Below are 17,963 nucleotides of genomic sequence, written 5' to 3'. Positions count from 1 at the left end.
TGAGCGCACAAGAGGCAATATGCCCAGACTCTATTAGTGTTAATTGAAGTGGGGAGAAATAGAGGGATGGAGAAGAAAGAGACGGAGAGAGCGAGAGATAGGTCAGAGGGAGAGAGGAGGGAACATGCTCGAATAGTAACCTTATCTCCACATGAACTTTTGCTGGTATTTAAGAGGTTAATTCAATGTCATGCCTGGGCCCATTCCACTGTCCATTCCATTGTCCATTTTAGGAGATAGAGGAAAGATAGTATCTCTCTCCCTCTGGGAAAAAGGCAATTTGTTTAAGTGTTTATAGCTAATTGTAGATGCATGAAATCCAAGAGAAAGCTTACGCATTTCAACTTGAAAATGAAGTGCCATCCACGGTAATCCTCTGTTTTCAGAAGTTTCAGAATAACAAGCTCACCAAAATTTCTCTATTTTTTTTTTTTTTATAAAGGGATTGCCAAGCTGTCTATAGATTATGAGGCATTAATCCAAATTACATTTACAGTACAGGCGTTAATTTCCCAAAGATGTGAGACACAAGCAACATGAGCATTCAGCTCTGAAATATGGAGGGGAGATGAGAGCCTCATTTGTGCTGCTCTGTTCCTAAGAGAGTAGACTTCTGATTTGTTCAGATATCTGCAACTGCTGCAGCTGCAGACACACATCTGCTCTGTCAGAGCTGTACCCCTGCAGTATGTAATGTTGACCTATCTGTGACACTCAGGGAAAGGTTGAATGAAAGGACCACTGTGTGCAAAGACCAAGAGATTCAAAGTCTTCACAGGCCTGAAATACTCAAGTTCGAGCTGTCACACAGTTTCTATCCAAGGACACGTGTCTGGCAGATTTTGTAATGTTTCATCTGAGTGCTTGTCTTGCCTTCGTAGGTATTTTGAGCAACATTTCCCACAGAAAATCAATTCCACTCAACACAACATACATTTAGAGCAGCTCAAGGCAAAGTGAAGACAGAAAATTCAGTGACATGCTCTCAAAAGCCACTGTAGTGCAGGTGAAGAATGTCTGCTATCCCTCAGCAGAAAGAAAGTGGAGCATTTTTTAAAAGGAGTGGCATGATTGCTGTTCATTTTCTTCACATGATATTAATCGTGCTTCACTGGCTTCCATTGGATTCCAATACTTTTCTAACAAGTGACGCCTGTCCCTCAGAGAATGATGTCATCGGTGGCAAAAGGTAGCGCAGCCTGCTTTTCTCAGACAAACACATGGAAATTTACACAGGTGAGCGAGCGCTGATAAATGCATCACTTGGGCTAACATGGAGCACAAAAAGAAAACAAATGGAAATCAACCAAAATACAAGCATAGCCCTTTTCTAGCCAGAACCCAACCTGAGTCTTTAAAGAATCACATCTTGCCTATCTCGACACTAGGTGTCAGAACTCAGAGCAGAGCCTTCTCAGCAAGAGTTGTTTGTCTTTAATGCTGTACATCCACAGAAGTTGATGGATGGCAGAGAAAGGACAGAAGCTCTCGCTCCATTCATCAAAAACAGACAACCTCTTGTGGCCCGGTGGCACAGGTGACAAATGAGGACCGAAGCCCCTGCTGAGGGGTGAGGAGGGTAGGAGCTTTGGAGGAAGTCCCAGCTCGGTCAAAAAGGACAGAGACCACTTATATTTGATCCATGTGCGCTCCCTTGGCCGCTTATTATGTCCCCGGTTTTGTAAAATGCCTCTGAACTTTTTGTCTTGAGCAATGAATTGCATGACAAACTGCTCTTTGCACTTTAAGCTGGATTCAATAAGGCCCCAAATTGGTGCTTAAAAGTGTGCTCTGAGACTGAGACAGATGCGGCTGAAGGAGCCTGTGGAGACTCGTGTCGACGTAAATCACATTTTGCATTTGGAACAGCGAGGAGGAAGGCAGCAGGGAGAAGTGATTCTATATGAAGCCCCGTATCAACTGGAGGCTTCAATGCATATTGTTAGAAGTCTGGTGAAATGGGAGCAGAGTGTGCTGGCCGGAGAGGAGAAAAGACACATTAACTGGAACGTTTAGGCCATGAACAAGGAATAATGCACAATCTTTTCAAAGCCCTGGAAAGTCCCCTGAAAAATGACTGCCGTTCTAAACGTCTAATTCATCCATTATGTGTGCGTACACTGAGCAGTAACAGATTTGAACGGTAGTGGAGCCACTTTAAAACTTTCACTCAAAAATAATAATTTACTGCATATTTTTATATCTTCTCAAGACAGTTTTCTGTATTGAATTAGCCGCTAAGCCCAGTAAAAGAGTATATTGTTAACATTTATGTAACAGCTTCACGGAGCCCGTAAATTTGGGACAAACAGGTGATCACTCAGGGCACTTTATGACTGTCTTCACCTCCAGACAAATGTGGCTGTGCCCAAAAATCAGAGCAAGCGTATGAAGCAGCAGACACAACGTGTGACCACAACGCTGCCCAAACTGCAGTTCTTTGGAGCACGTTACTGGTGGGCTCAGGTAGAATGAGACCATGAAGACTGAGTTGTATGACATTTAATTCAGTTGTCCTTTACCTGGGGAGCTTAGAGAGAGAGAGGCTTGCTGCTGCTGCTGCTGCTGCTGCTGCTGCAGAGACAGTATATCATGTTTGATGAAAGCTACATAGTTTGAATCTCGCTGGTCTGTCAATATTTGGATTACGTATTGGGAGACAGAACAAAACAGCTACATATCTTCTCCAAGGGCACCTTGTCTGTGATTGATGAGGGGGCAGAGCCTGTTTATTATTATTACAGCTACTGTAAGAATGCTCATCAGTCCTGCTTCAGTCACATTTCCTATTCTTCATGCCTTTTACAGTAAGCATTTAAACTGAAGGTTTCCATTGCTGAGGCATTTTATAGAATACTTAATGTGCTGCTCATGGCTGTTGCTTGGCCGTCTTCCCTAGAGCTTTTGACTGCATCTCCTTGATGCTCCTTGACAGCTAATTACTTATCTTATTATTTTACTTTACATATAATGAAGCTATCCTTTCATTCATCTACTGAGTGGGTTTCGTTGATCTCAGCTATCCGGATTTATCTTAAAGCTGTATCAGTCAATGTGTGGCATCAGTTGGCCACTAGAGCCTAGAAAAACATTGAAAAAAGCCAACAGAAACACAACCAGAATCGCTTTCTTAGACGATGTTATTGCTAATGTTTTAGTAAACACTGTCCACTTTCATACTCAGCAGGTATTTTTTTCCCTGGTTATGGTCATCACCAACTCCTGAGGAAAATGCTTTGGCAATTACCTTGCTGAATGCTGAATATTAATACTGTAACTGTTAACTTTGTGTGTCTTTGACACAGATAGTCAGAGAAACGCTGTTAGTGTCTTGTCACACTCTCACACATGCTGGTTAATTAATGTGCTCTACAGTAGGTTTACCTGACAACAGGTGTTATGAGAAATACTGAGACTCAGCCACACAGTCAGTTTAAAACCCAAAGAATGAGATAAGAGGCTGTAATTCTCAGTTATTTTGGCACTATGAGTGACTCTTTCACATTATGGTCCTTTTATTCAATGTCAGTATTAAAAACATTGATTAATGCAGGTTTAAATTTAGATGCGAGTGTTAAAACTGGTCAGTTACCCAAGAGAGAGAAACTGTGCATGCACACACACACACACACACACACACACACACACACACACACACACACACACACACACACACACACACTTTGTGCTGGCTTAATTATGACATGACTTTGACTCTGACTTTCATTTTGCAGCTTAAACCATCCATGTCCCAAATGCAAAGGAATCCACGAAAGTCTTAAACTTCCCAGGATAATTCTTATCATCAGTGGCTTGTGATGTGTCTCAGCGTAGTTCAGAGGATTTCTTTTTACCCCTGTTCATTTCAAGACTGATTTGCAAATCTTATTTGGTCTGATGTTTACACATGTTATTGATTTTTGCGGAGTGCTCAGGGTGGTAAATAATCACAGCTGATATATTGCCTTCCATGCAAGTTTAGCTTTGTTTACCAAGGCAGGGCTGTTTAATTGCACTTTGTGCTTGGTGCTCCAAGCAGTGGAGCTTAACATGGAAATTTATTGGATTTTAGAAATGTGTTTTGTTAAATTAAATTTATTTCTTGGCTTTTGTTTGAAAAAGATTATTAAGAAACTGCAATATCATTAACAATGCATTGCACGGCATTTACATTATGCAACCCCTCTGACTATAATGATGCACTTTAGTTTCTCAGTAAACTGAAACCAGTAGTGATGATCATTCTGCTGGAATCAACCTGAGGCCCTATACACACTTCAATTTTTAACCAATATGTTTTTGAAACATTACAGTTTTTAGGGACTGGACATACTCTCATGCTGCAAAAATACACTTTCTGTGATGATGTTTAAGTGCGAACATGCCAATGTGAAAGAAGAGGAATCAAGCTAAGAACATTCGATTATTTATTTATTTTTTTTAAAGGATGTTCAAACTGAATACCAACCAAATTGTGATCCTGTTTATTTGCTTCATTTTGTCTGCTGATGGATGAGACTGTAGTTAGCTGTAGTTAACCAAAGAGCATGCCCCAACTCTTTAGACTGTGCAGTTTGTCTGTGTATGTGTGTGCTACAGCTCAGATTCAGAGGCACTTTCAACTTTCCTAAAACTCCAGGAGCTTTGCTTATTTTCCTGCATACCGTCACATTTTCCTTCCTGTTGCCTCAAGTCTTTACGAAAACCTTCCATGCTTTTGTGCTGCCTTTTCACTAGCATTCAGCCCAAGACACCTTACAGAGACAGGTTTGAAATCACAACTAATATTCGTACGCTCCCTTGCAACCCCAGCATGTCAGTTGTTTGCAAAATGTACATGTGATTCCCAAGCTTAAGTGTGTGTGTAATGTGGGAGGAAGTGCCGTATTATATTTGGAGCATTGCACTCTTTAGCTGCTGATAAATGTTTCCGGTAAATCTAAATGTTCCCGGTAAATCTTCTGATAAAAGCGTGCTGCAGGCACAAAAAATGTAGGAAATGCAGGCCATACACTGCAGCTTCCCCTTTGAGACTAGATAAAAGACTAAGCTTTAGACCTCCATGCCCTCCAATTCAATGTCAGTCACTCACACTGAGGCCAGTTTTTCTGTGGTAACACTGTGGAGAATACTAGGTCTCACACCCACCGCTGCAGCACATCCGATCAGTCATTTCATAAAGCCGTTTTTTTCCCCTTTTCTTTTTTATTTTTCTTTTTCTTTTTTTTTTTTTTATTTTTTGCCTTGAGCAAGTGTTACGCATGGCTGAGAGTGTCCACGGGGAGCCTCAGTGAACATGAAGTCTCGGTGTGACAGGTCAGTTCCCAAATAGAGGGTACTCTTACAACACTTAACCACTGAAGACATACTTGTATATACCTACAATAACACAGTGGACTGATAAATATCTACTATGTGCATTGGAACATGTACTGTATGCATGTATACCATGAAAAAAAAAGCCATTCAAGACATTCAGACACATTCAGCTGAAGTAAGTAAATGCTGGAAAATGCATGTGAAGTGTAGAGAGGATAGGTAATTGGATCCAGCGAGATAATCAAAATCTGAATCTTTGCTGCCATTAATCTGCTCTGTGAAATATGCAGATCAGACAATTTATCTTTTCTAACCTCAACAGTTTGCAAGTAGGTGCTATACCTCTGAAACACATCCAACAAGCCCTGTCTTTTTTTTATCCAAGTCAGCAGTTAGTACACACTTCTACCTCCGAGGTTTGTAATGCGATCTGCTATGTCGGCATATCCCTCCCTTCATTAGAGCGACTGTCTTGCAAAATACCTGCAATTAGAATGAGGATCTTCTTAATGGCAGGAAAACCCATCTTGCGAGTGAGACAGAGGCAGTTTCTACCCGTGGACTGAGCTGACATATTGCAGCTCTGTAGCAATTAAGTGGTAGGAACAAAGAAGCTGATACAGAGTCATTTTCCCATGCAGGCACTCTGGGAAACTGGCAAAGGAAAGGCATCTTTAGGCCCAAACGATGATCTGTCTCCTGAGTTTGATCACTTTGAGCTTGGCAGTAATGGCTTGCAGTTCAGAGATCTCCAATCTGACAAAAACCTTTCTGTTAATGCCAAGAGCAAAGGTCTAGACTGGCAGTCTCAGGAGTGTATCAAATCAATTAATAGGTCATTCAACACCCACCACAGGGAGCATTTTTATTTGTTTAAAGATTATGTAGAGTAGAAGCCTCATTATGAAATGTTAAAATCCATTTGAGAGGTTTGCAGAACATTTTTTAAAAGACTTTCAGCAATGAGAGCCTAAGGGGAGCATAAAATGTGCTAGACTCTGCAAGTTTTAAGGTGAAATAGGCACTGTGGCCTCTCTCAATCCTATTGAATCAACTGTCAGATAAATGGACTTCCACTGTGCCTCCACATCTATCAGTATGGATTCAACTACATCCTTTCTGCAGAGTATGATGTTTCCCCTGCTCCTCACTCAATGAATAGAATATGTTTCCTTCACCAATTGACCATACTACTGGATCAAATCAAGATGAATGTCACCATAACTCTCAGCTACTTCAGCTCACAACACCCTCTGCAGTCACCAGCGATGGCACTGTGCTGTTGTGACTGTGGAGGAAGCATCATGTAATTGGAATGCAGAGGTCAAAATCCCCTGATCGAATGTGAAGTAGTGCCTGAAAGAGCACTGAGTGAGCCAGACAGTGCTCTGTCAAGGTGCTGTCGGCAGATGGGGGAGGATGCCTCGTCATTTGTCTCAGTTCTGAATGGACCTGTCAGTAGAGATTCATCTTGTGAGAAATACGCTATCCACGCATACAGTTCATGTCACAAGTACTTGTTTTGTCTCAAAACTTTGAGGTTATTAGATAGATAGATAGATAGATAGATAGATAGATAGATAGATAGATTACATCTGTAGTTTGTACTTGTAAGTTATGTGGCAGCTAAGCATTACATAAAGCTCATTGTTATATTTAAACCTGGTGTAGGAGTCATCATGCTGCTCACGCCGTTGCTTATCATACGATGCCGTGAGGGAACTGTTAACCAGGTCTTTATCCAAACGTGGCAGGTTGTCCAAGCTATGCAGCAGCATTGATCCAACAAGGACATCCATGTTCTTCTTAATGCCTACCCTCTCTCTAAGATCACTTAAGCCCTCAGTTTTACGGGTAGCAGAGCCCTTCCATTTCCCCAAGCCCCTATAATTATGCAGACAAGGACTATGAACCATGTGATCGGGATCTACAGCAGAAGGTATATTACCTTTTTAGGGTGGAGTACCTCTGGGAGCAACATTTAATTGCAGCTTGTGCAGGATTCAATTGTTAGGGGGATTTTCTTATTGTTTGCTTGACTGCACTGGTGGTCACAGTCGTGTTCAGACTGTCAGTGTGTAACTATGGAGTGAAACATGTAGGTAATATGATACATGATTAGAGGCTGGCTCTAATGCAGAGGCATTCACAGCAGCACAGTCACACTTCACTCTCCCATCAGTAGCCAACATATTTAGGCACTTCAAATGCTTGCCATGGACTGCACAATTAAAAGGGAAACATTATTAAAATCTTCCACTGATTATGATACAGTGGCCCTATAACTGGTAGTCTTGGTTTGTTGGTTGGTCCACCATTTTGGCCCAGACTCACATGTCTCAAAAACTGTTGGATGGAGTCTCATGAAACTTTGTACGGATATCCATGATCACCAGAAGATGAATGCCGCTGACAGTGATTCCCTCACATTCCCTGTAGTGCCCCTATGAGGTTTACATTTATGATTCAGCCTGAACTTTTTGATATCAATTGGAAAGCTTGCTGAGAAATTTACTACAGATATTCAAGAGGATTAACTGTAATGACTGTGATGGTCCCCTTGACTTTGAATCTCGTGCTATCATCAGGTCAAAATTTCAAAGTGACCAGTACTTTGGTTTATGACCAGATACATGCAAAACAAAAGAAATCCCAGTCAATCCTAGGTGTACTTCTTGTTTAGTGCAATTAAGCAAATGCAAGCATGCTAAGATCGTGAACCTAGTAAAAAGTATGTCTGCATGTTAGGGCTGAAATACATGGTGCACATAGGTGGGTTTTGTAGTGTTTCTTACCTGCTATGCTGACTCCATCTTTATAGTGTGTGGTTGGGTGTCAGTGTATATAGAGAATTGGTTGGTTGGAAAACACGGTTGGTTAAGCATAGACTAAATTAGCTGTGCTGAATCAATTAAGTGGGTTGTTTTAACTACAGATCATCAGATCATGGATACACACTGATTTGATTGATTTATATTAATGTGAAATGTAAATACACCCACAAGGTTGCTCTGCTGCATCCTTTTGAGGTGAATGAGGTATTTATTCAAATCGTTTTTAATCTAACAGATTGCACTTGTTTTTTAAGCAGTTCTGTGTAGTTTTAACATGCTGGAAGGCGGCAAATGCGCAGCCACACAAAGAGAAGATAAAATAAACCAGCTGCATAAAAATAGAGTAGAGCAGCACAATGCCTGCACGCACCTTCCATGGTCAGTGCAGCAGCTTCCAACACGTTCTCATCCCTAAACAATTGAAGAAGTCACTTGCTAATGATTAAGAGTACCAGAGACAAGCCAGTGTCGTCATGACGTTAAGTTTAGGAAAGGATCATGGGTTAAAATAAGTATGTCACTGTCACATTCATGATCTAACTTAAGTGCATAACTTCAGTATGTTACGTAATTTCAAATGGGTGAACGTTAACTTTCAGTTTAACATGGAACACCTGGGAGAAAGTCCTGCAGTCTTGTGTTGTGTTTGATCCACCCAGCCACCTCATCCACCTTCCTTTGCTCCCGTAAATATGGGTTGTAATAACCTACTTGCAATGTCGACCTATAATCCCATTTTTCTGGCGAGGATGGCCTCCAACAGGCTTGCTGTGGTAGATGTGTCATGCCGTGTGTGTACCCCATATGCTTCAGCCATTCTACCCCATATGCTTCAGCCATTCTGTCAATAGACACTTGTTAAGATGAGTAAGGATCAGTATTAGGACTGATGTGTGTATATTTTACTGGATTAGTATTGGCAAAAATGTACAGGATCAAATCTCAACCCTTTCTATACATTATTCGTCTGTGTTCTCTCCACCTTAAGGATACCTTAAGCATCAGTATGAAACGCCGAAGGCTGTGATAAAGTGTCTGTGTTTGACATCCTGGGAATGAGAGTGGGTTGGCATTTCATTGCATATATAAGGGGAAACTGTGCTTCGGGAATCCAGGCTGGCAAACTGCAGATTCACTAAGGTCAGATGCTAACGAATCTGTCAGAAAATAATACCTCTGATCTCTTTCTAATTAGCAAAGAGCATCGTGCAAAATATTCAGGTAGCAGGTTCTCATGTTTACTGGCAGTGACCATGACTTCTGCCAGTTAAAGACAAAGGTCAGAGCAGCCAGGTCATATCAGCCGTCTCTAATAAACATTAGTTCTATGAGCACTGCAGCTAAGAAGAAGGAGCGACAAATTTATAATGTCTGTCTTTCTTTTTCACCATTAACAACATAGAGTTTTCATGGTAAGTGACCTGCAGCCATACAGTGACAGTCCATATGATGGAAGCACAGATGTCAGCAGAGGAACAATGATCACATAGAGTCATTTTCACTCAAGGTCAGCGGTCCGGAACGATTACCAATAATAATATTCAGCCAAATCAATAAATAAACGTCACATCTCTTGTGATTGGGCCAATACGAAATCGAGGCAGACAATGCTCAGTCAGTCAGTCCATATTTATTTCTCACTCAGACATATTCAAAACTACATCTACACTAGTTGTAGAAATTGTGTCTTAGAAAATAGGAGACACATTCTGTATCTGTGATTTAGGAGCTGATAGAAAATTCTCGGGTGAAACGTGAACGTGTGAACTCAGCAGCAACAACACACAACACTCTCTCCGGCAGTGAACATTGCCATGACAACAATGTGAAAAACCATGTTTATCTGGAGACGTGATCGCTGTGAACTCCACCTACTCTTCATATTCAAGGTCCCTGACAAGTTATTGAACAGTCGATGTATTTGAAAATACAAGACTTCACTTCATAATGTATTGGAATCTATCATTTAATAATTCACTTTCTTACAAAATTAATGTTATTTTTTGAGTCTATATCAGAGTGAACAGTGTGAAAATCCATAATGATAACTAGATACTGAGCTAGAGAATACCTCCACCATGGAGGTAGTTAGTGCTCAATACAAAGTCTACAATTCAATTACCAATGAGTCCTTCTCTCAACAAAAAACTCTTTAGGATGCCAGGAAGCAAGCACAAATACTCCGTTTGAGACTCAACACAACAGTTGGCCAACAAAAATAAATCCAAGTGACACCTCTTGCATGTAATAGACGAGCTTTGTGATCCTCCGTGACTATCCCTAGAGCAGGTGAATTGTGAATTATGGAGTTTTGGGCTTGTTACCAGGGGTTGGCAAGCTGATCAACCATCCCTCTCAGAAGGGACGGTGCCTCTTCCACTGGTGACTCACATTAGATGTGCATATTTTCTGAATTCATTCATATTCTGACATGAGAATGTGGCGGACCGGGTGTGAACCAATCCACCAGGATACGGGCTGGGTCCAGATTGATTCGGTCCGAATTCAGACAGTGAAAGGACAAACCAGGTGAGATCAAATGATAAATATCTCAAGCAGCATAGGCTCATTTTTGTTCTACAACAACAGGCACAGTTGTAATAATAGCAGCCAATAAACATTCATCACAGGGAGGCGACTAAACTGCAAGCTCAGAGCACTTGACGGCACTTGTTGCCACTCGCCGCTGTAATGTCTTGAACCAGACATGAAAGGCAAAGCTACCAAGTGCAAACAAGAGCAGTTACCTACCCAGCCTAAAGTGAAAATGACCCTTCCCCGCACTCCGGCTCCCTCCCCCTCGTGTACCTCTCTGGGATCAGCTGAACCCTTGTAGAAGCTGAAAGTGACCCTGGTAGATTGAGTGGCAGCTGTGAAGATGAAAGGCTAGTTAAAGGTTGTGGTTGCTTCACTTTGGAAGTGAGTGCGCTATTAGTGTAATGGTACTCAAAGCATCAACACCGGCCTGTCATATCGGCCACTCCAAGGGTAAAAGACTATAGGCATGCACTGAAGTACACAGCAGCTGTGAGCCAACTTTGTGACCAGTTTTTATTCATGTAAGTTCGGTGAGGAGGTCTGAATATTTTGTTGTCATTAAAATCAGCACATTTTTCTGGGACGTACCTAAATAAACACGATGAGCTCTCGTTAGTCGCTATTTGAGACAATATTTTCAGAGTATCGTTGCGTTCCAGCAGGACAAATCCAGGAGCTATTATCTATTTATAGATCAAGTGTGATTTTGGTTCTTTCACCCTGCAGCACCTTCAGGCTGCCGATGTTATTCCTGTACAGCTCTGCAGCTCTGGCTCAGGCTGGAAATACTTCACAAGGATCAGTGGTGGTGGTGGTGTGTGTGGCAGGAGGAAGAGAGGTAATATTATGGGGGATTGCCTGTAAAGCCACAACCTTCTCCTGTCCTCCATCTGTCAGAAGATGTCCCTGAGGGGGATCAGCAGGTACCTTCGAGGGGGGCTGTTCGAAAGTATTTGCCAAACTCCTTGAGAATGTGGGTTGTTCTTAACTCCCATTGCAATGCGAAACAGACTCAATATTTTAAATAATTATACTTAAATGAAAAAAACTTGTCAGTGTTGTCACACCAGAATCTTATTCCTGGAAAAGCATTTCAATCATTTAGGTCTAAATGAAGAAATAAAAAACGTTATCAAATAGTTATTTTAATGCATCTGATATGACAAATCCCAATAATGAAAACATTTTAGAGACTGAATTTATTTAATTTTTGGAAGGTGAGGTGTGTGTTTGGGGGGAGTTGGATCTTAAATCCTGCCTGTGGCCCTTCCAAATTTTTTGCAGTATAGTCAGCATTGACTGGTATCACTGTGGTCATAGCTGGGCAGGTTTAATAGCTCTGGCTCTAAGCCAGAACATGGAGGAGGAGGTTTTGGCATGGTCAGAACCGCATGAATCGATGCAGCTACAATTTTGCTGGTCCCAGAGCTGTAACCCTGCAACAAGGCCTGATATTGTCAAAGCAATGGCAGCCAGTGGAGCAATTCATTGACATTTAGTGCATTTATGTGTATTATCAGTGGAACAATCATCGCTTGGACTGTTGGATTTCAGGTCTGTGGGAATCTACACTGGACTTTATGGTAATTTTGGTGTGATTTCGCCCTTTTTTTGAGATTTTTTTTAAGCGAAACTCTTCAATTTGTAGAATAGTATGGAGGAGAAAATGTAACAAGGGAAGACAGGATGGAAGAATGACAGCAAGGAGTAAGATTTGAAATCATAGCACAAGAAATGTGTAGGACACTAACTATCTTGGCCAATTTTATGTGGGCCATCTCATTCTTTGAATTCTTTAGTCTGGTTGTGTGTATTGAGTGCATTTTCAACAGAGTCAATGAAATGTAATTGGCTCTTTTAAAGCCGCAGTGACTGGTCTTCTTTTTTCAGGTATTGTTGTTAGCAGAGTCAGCGGGTCTCTTTTAGTGTAATAGGTAACATGAGGTCCGACAGTGGTAAGGATAACCAGTGCCGAGCTTTCCTAACATGGCATCAGTCCCAGCTGCCGTTCATTGCCATGGCAACCGATGGTCAGGCTGAGCTCCGCACAGAACAGTTTTGGTCTTGAGAAAACCATAAACAGGAGGACAAACAAAGACTGCTCTCCAGAGCTGTGATGAGAAAACTCAGCAAGGTGCTGACACCAGCCTGTGTATTGTCACAAGTATGCAAATGATCTTGCTTGTGTGAAGTCTCTGCTCCATCCATCATCCACATCGCATGCTATTTCCTTGTGTCAGCGCACACACTGCGCAATTAAATTGTATACTTCACAGAATGCATGAGGGCGTTGGGAGATTATTGCTGTAAAATCTTTCAAATAAATCACCTTGCAGATAATTACATCATGTCATTGCTATTAAGCCTCTGACATTTCCTTTATTCTTTAATGTGAGTATAATGAAAGGCTAACATTAAATTCAACGTGCTTCCATCCAGCTGATAATCCACTAAATGGGTAATTATGATTTAACTGGATGGCTGTGAGTTCCGGGGGCTCGAGAGTGACCTGCACGCTTGATGATTGTTCTTGTAAAGGACATCCTGTGCTCTGCGGCTTGGCCTTCATTGAGCTGTCAGGAGCTGTGGGGGATGCAGCACTGTCAGCCTGTCTGCCCACCTCCACCATCCACGGGATCGATCACACCGCCGCCTCCTAGAGAAACCCAACCACCACAGCTCCTCCAATTACTGCTGATGGGCCACATCGTTCTATCAGAATAGCCATACAGCGCCTTTCAGAGAGAAAGGATGGAGGGGCAAGCTTGCAGTGGAAAAGAGAGAGATGAAGAGAGAAAGAAAGAGTAAGAATGTGGTGACAAGCGTGCACAGCTGGTGAAACCTTCCATGTTAAACTTTGCCAAGACGGATGCTGAACTTAGACCCGCGTGTGCATTATTAATATTGACCACTTACACGAGAATAAAGAAGCGTTTACTCACCAACTGACATGCCTGAATTAATCATAGAGCCATACTCAAAGGCACGATGAATTCTCTTTCATGACAAACCTGGCAATTTTCAATGAAATGACAGATGTCTTCAGAATGAAAAAAGGCCAGCAGGTCTGTCATTATCCCTGGCATTATCTGACCCACTATCAAAGATTCAGCAGAGGACAGGCTTTGTTTTTTGTTTGTTTTTAGGTTTTTTTTCCTTAGCATAGCATTTTCCACTCACTGAAATTATTCTTCCTCTGAACATTATTCCTCAACAGTTGTAATAATACACCCCTTCAAAAGAAAAATATTACTACCACATACAGCGTGAAAGCGATGTATGAGAGGAGATCATGATATCTGGGGAATTTCTGCTGTGGAGTCCAGCAACGTTCTGACCTCCAAGGATGCAAAGATACATATAAAAAGCAGCTTCTATAGGCAGTCTGCAGAAAAATAAGTATGTGCTTGTGTCTTCCCATCATGCATTTGCCTGGGGCAAGTGAGCCTGCATGCCTACTATAGGCTGTTGTGAGTCCATATACACTAACAGTGTGTGTGTGTGTTTTATTCTGATGCCCTGCACATGGCTCCCAGTGGGTCCATCAGGTGGAAGCAGAATTAGAAAGGACTATCCCTGCAGGGCTCTCTCAGCTTCTCCTCCACACTCCGCATTAGAAAATAAATCAAAAGCCATGCAGCAGTCAGTCACAATCAAATTTGCATCAAGGAGGAAGTGCCTACATTGACATTTTTACAATTTTTTATGTCGATTTTATGTTGTAAGCAAGTTGACCTTCTTCCTTGCACGAGGAAGCAGCAATTCCCGATGATGCATTTGTGTGTTAATATCAGCATGTGTGAGAGAGTACAGCTCCATGTCTATTCTGTGGGTTACATTAGCAGGTTTTAACTCAGTCAATACCAACACCACCGCGTCTGGGCTCTCTCTCACGTTTTGTCTAACATCCGTCACTGTCAGATGCACGGCCTGCCGTGGTCGCAGTGGTCAGTCCATGTCAGAGCCACAACAGCCCGCCGCACAGTATGAGCTTGTCTGAAAATGTGCTCCCCCGCACATACACTTGGGTTTGTCAGTGTTTGGCGTCTGGTCATAGAGCAGAACATGACCGAACGGTGGTGAACAGCGTTAGAGTCACACACAAGTCTGAGGTTTGAACTGTGAGTCCATCGAGTCCTGAAGCAGTTTCTGAGTGCATAGCAGATGTTAATAACGCATGAAATGCATCACTCTGTTGCTGGGTGAAAATCGCATATATCCAGAATGTGAACATTTCCAGGAACTAGATCAAATTTGATGTAGTATTGTAAAAAACTGTATCTGGACATGAAAAGAAGATGAACTGCAAATAAGTCATGTGTGTTTTTGGTGTTTACATGCATACATCACCACTGCAAATGGCACTTATTCTGGTTACTTTCAGGGGTATTAAAGAAAACATGATTTGTCGAGTCTTAGGCTGGACTTAGCTGTTACTTAAGTACTGTAAAAGAATGCCTTTTTTTCAGTGTGAAATAGCATTGTTTGAAGAAGCTGTTCAGAGCTGCTGCTAGATGTGGCATTCCTGTATAGGAATAAATAAAGACTCTGAGTATCCAATCCTTTCCTGTCAAGGTCTGAATTAGGTTTGTGGATGTGGATATTTGTTTTGAACCACCCTTATCTTTGACAAGTACGGCTAACAGTAGCACCAGCCCATCACAGTTGTAGCTCATGAATAATGTTGTTATTATATAAATGAGCTGCTTTCATGGTACTGTAATCAGATAGGCCGATGTGCAGGTTTCAGGGTATTAAAGCAAATGTATCAAATGCAGAAAACCTTTAAAGGACATTAACATTATCGGTCTATCTTGAAACCTATCGTCATCCTTTGCTCGCGCTGTATCACACCTCCCATCAGCAGCCAATTTATGTTCACTGTAGTAATGATAGCTATGAATGTTACGGAAGACACATTTTGAGTTAGCGCCTGGTTTTATCTCTGAGCTTTTAACCCCCGATGAGCAGATGCACAGCTTGAGATCCTTTGGTAGCTCTGCAGTCTAAGCTGACGATTATTGCTGTTTGAGCTGTTTCCATCAGAATCCCTCGGCACTGCGGTGACCTGCTGGGCAACTCAGCGTCCTTTGAAATATTTCTAAAAACACACTTTTTAATGTCTGTCTCATTCATCCCGGTCATGGTTCGTAGACTTAGCACTTTGTAATATTTTCCTTGACTTAAAGTCTGTTGTGTTTACATTTGTTTTTTACACACAGTTTTATTCATATTATCTTTACTCAAAGCTGTTTCCTTTTTAGCTTGATGCAGTGGTGGGGCTGTAATCATGGTAGTGCACAGCACAGCACTTGGGCCTTGAGCCTCTATCTGAGACCCACCAACAGTAATAAGATGATGGTTGAACCACAACAAGAAGTAGCATTCGTGGTAAGATGATACACTATATTGTTCCCTGCAGTGCAGGACGTGCAGTTTGGACAGGTGTTCAATCTCCATCATGTCGAGGCAGAATACATCTTTGTGTGAGGAGGTGGGTGTGTATGTGTGTCTGCATGTGATGGCAAGAAAGAAACACTTACGCCTACAAGTCTCAAAAGTATTTATATATAAATACAGTACATGAAGTTTATTAGAAGTTTTACACTTAATCAGAATTTACAAACAGCATAATTAAGTTATTAAGACATACAGTGGAGTTTAATTATCACTTAAGATAGATTAAACCCTTTTAAATTTTAAGAAGCTACGTTAAGTGTATTTCAACTCAGACTGAGATAAAATATGATGCTTAACCAGACCAGTTTGATTTGTTCACATGTAAGATACTCAACAGTGTTTATTGAATTTTCCTTAAATATAGAGTACCTACGCTGATGATGCGCTACATTATTCCAAAATAATATAACACTCTACCTAAATATCTCGACAGTTTGTATGTTGTGCAAGTACGTGCATGTTAAATTTAGGTTTGCCTGATTCAACTGCCTGCGATGCTCATCTCAGAATTCATTCAGTCTGTTTTTATGTCTGTATGCTTAAAGAAAACAGCTGTTTGCATTAGAGAGCTTTCTTACAATAGGAGTTTCAGCTTTCAGCAGTTTTACTATTTGTCAAATTGCTGCAAAGTGCATGATACACATCATAATGACATACAAAAAAAAAAAAAAAAAACCCACAGTGCTTGCATGGGAGATCTTGGATTGGGCAGTTGACCCTGCAGCTTGTTTTTCCCCATCAACTTAGTTCTGCATCCTTGTTCCCAGCTTTCCTCTTTTGTTGTTGTAGTTTGGCACTGCAGAGCATGTTTTAAATCCTGGGGCTCAAGTGGAGAATCTGGGAGTCAGCTGGATCCACAGAAGGGGCATCCCCCGTGGTTTTGAGATAATTACTTTCTTCCCTTATGACAACCCTATTGAATTTAGATTACGCCAATAACAAACCTGCGACACTGCGTGCCCTCTGCATTGCATCTTGTCAATAGGCTGTTAATGTGCCCGACCCTTGTCTCATTTTTCTTCGCGTGGCATCAGCTGGTCCCCCTCTACAACCACAGCGGCTGCCCACAGGCAAGTACAACCAACACTGTGGCAGATGAGGCTGACAGAGGAAGTCTCATCAATAATGGAGAGCGGTAGCTGGGGGAGTCGTGCAGAGGAATTGTGGTGGAGTGAGTGAGAAGTGCAGCTGGTGTGTTTGTCTCATTTCTCCCAAATGGACATTTTGAAATGACGTTCCCCAGAGGGCATGCATAAGAGGAAGGAAGCTATTAATAGCTGATAGGCTGAATAAGTTTTCAAATTGCTGTTTAGATATGTGCCTGGCCATTTTTTCCTGGCTGTTCTGTCATCCTTTTCCCAAGAGAGCTGTACATATATAGTTATTAAAAACACAGAAGAATATATAAATATCTAGTTTTTCTCAATACAGGCCATGCAGGTCTTTATCATACTCCATGATGAAAAGGTGAACTACCCAAATAACTATCCAGCTGAAGTCAGCTACGTGGGTGTACTCCTAGCACACCCAATGAAGGCAAAAACAAAAATCTCATCAATTTCCTGTCTGTCAAGCAGCATGTAACTGTACCTCATCAGAGTCCTCAGAGGGAAAGACACACACAATGATTATCTCTGGTGACAGCTGTCCAGATTCAGACAGAAACCCCGTCACCGAGGCACTGAGAACGACCTGGTGGCTGTTATAGTATGGCAGCGTCTCCTCCCAGCTGCCATCCTGCTCATTCCCTTTCTTCAATGCCCCTCATTGTATTGGGAAGAGGAGGCCCATTCTTACTCACATCTCCCGTGC

The 17,963-nt window shown here is 41.7% G+C and overlaps 1 protein-coding gene across 2 annotated transcripts in view; it reads left to right on the top strand.

The window, feature by feature from the left end:
• The window catches only part of LOC143323932 (galactosylgalactosylxylosylprotein 3-beta-glucuronosyltransferase 1), a 72,952-nt gene that overhangs the window by 18,324 nt on the left and 36,665 nt on the right, over positions 1-17,963 (top strand). The gene's annotated exons all lie outside the window — the stretch shown is intronic.

The sequence above is a fragment of the Chaetodon auriga genome, chromosome 7 (assembly GCF_051107435.1).
Source record: "Chaetodon auriga isolate fChaAug3 chromosome 7, fChaAug3.hap1, whole genome shotgun sequence".
NCBI classification, from domain to species: domain Eukaryota; kingdom Metazoa; phylum Chordata; class Actinopteri; order Chaetodontiformes; family Chaetodontidae; genus Chaetodon; species Chaetodon auriga.
The sequence above is the reverse complement of the archived record's forward strand: the minus strand, read 5'-3'. Positions and strand labels throughout refer to the sequence as shown.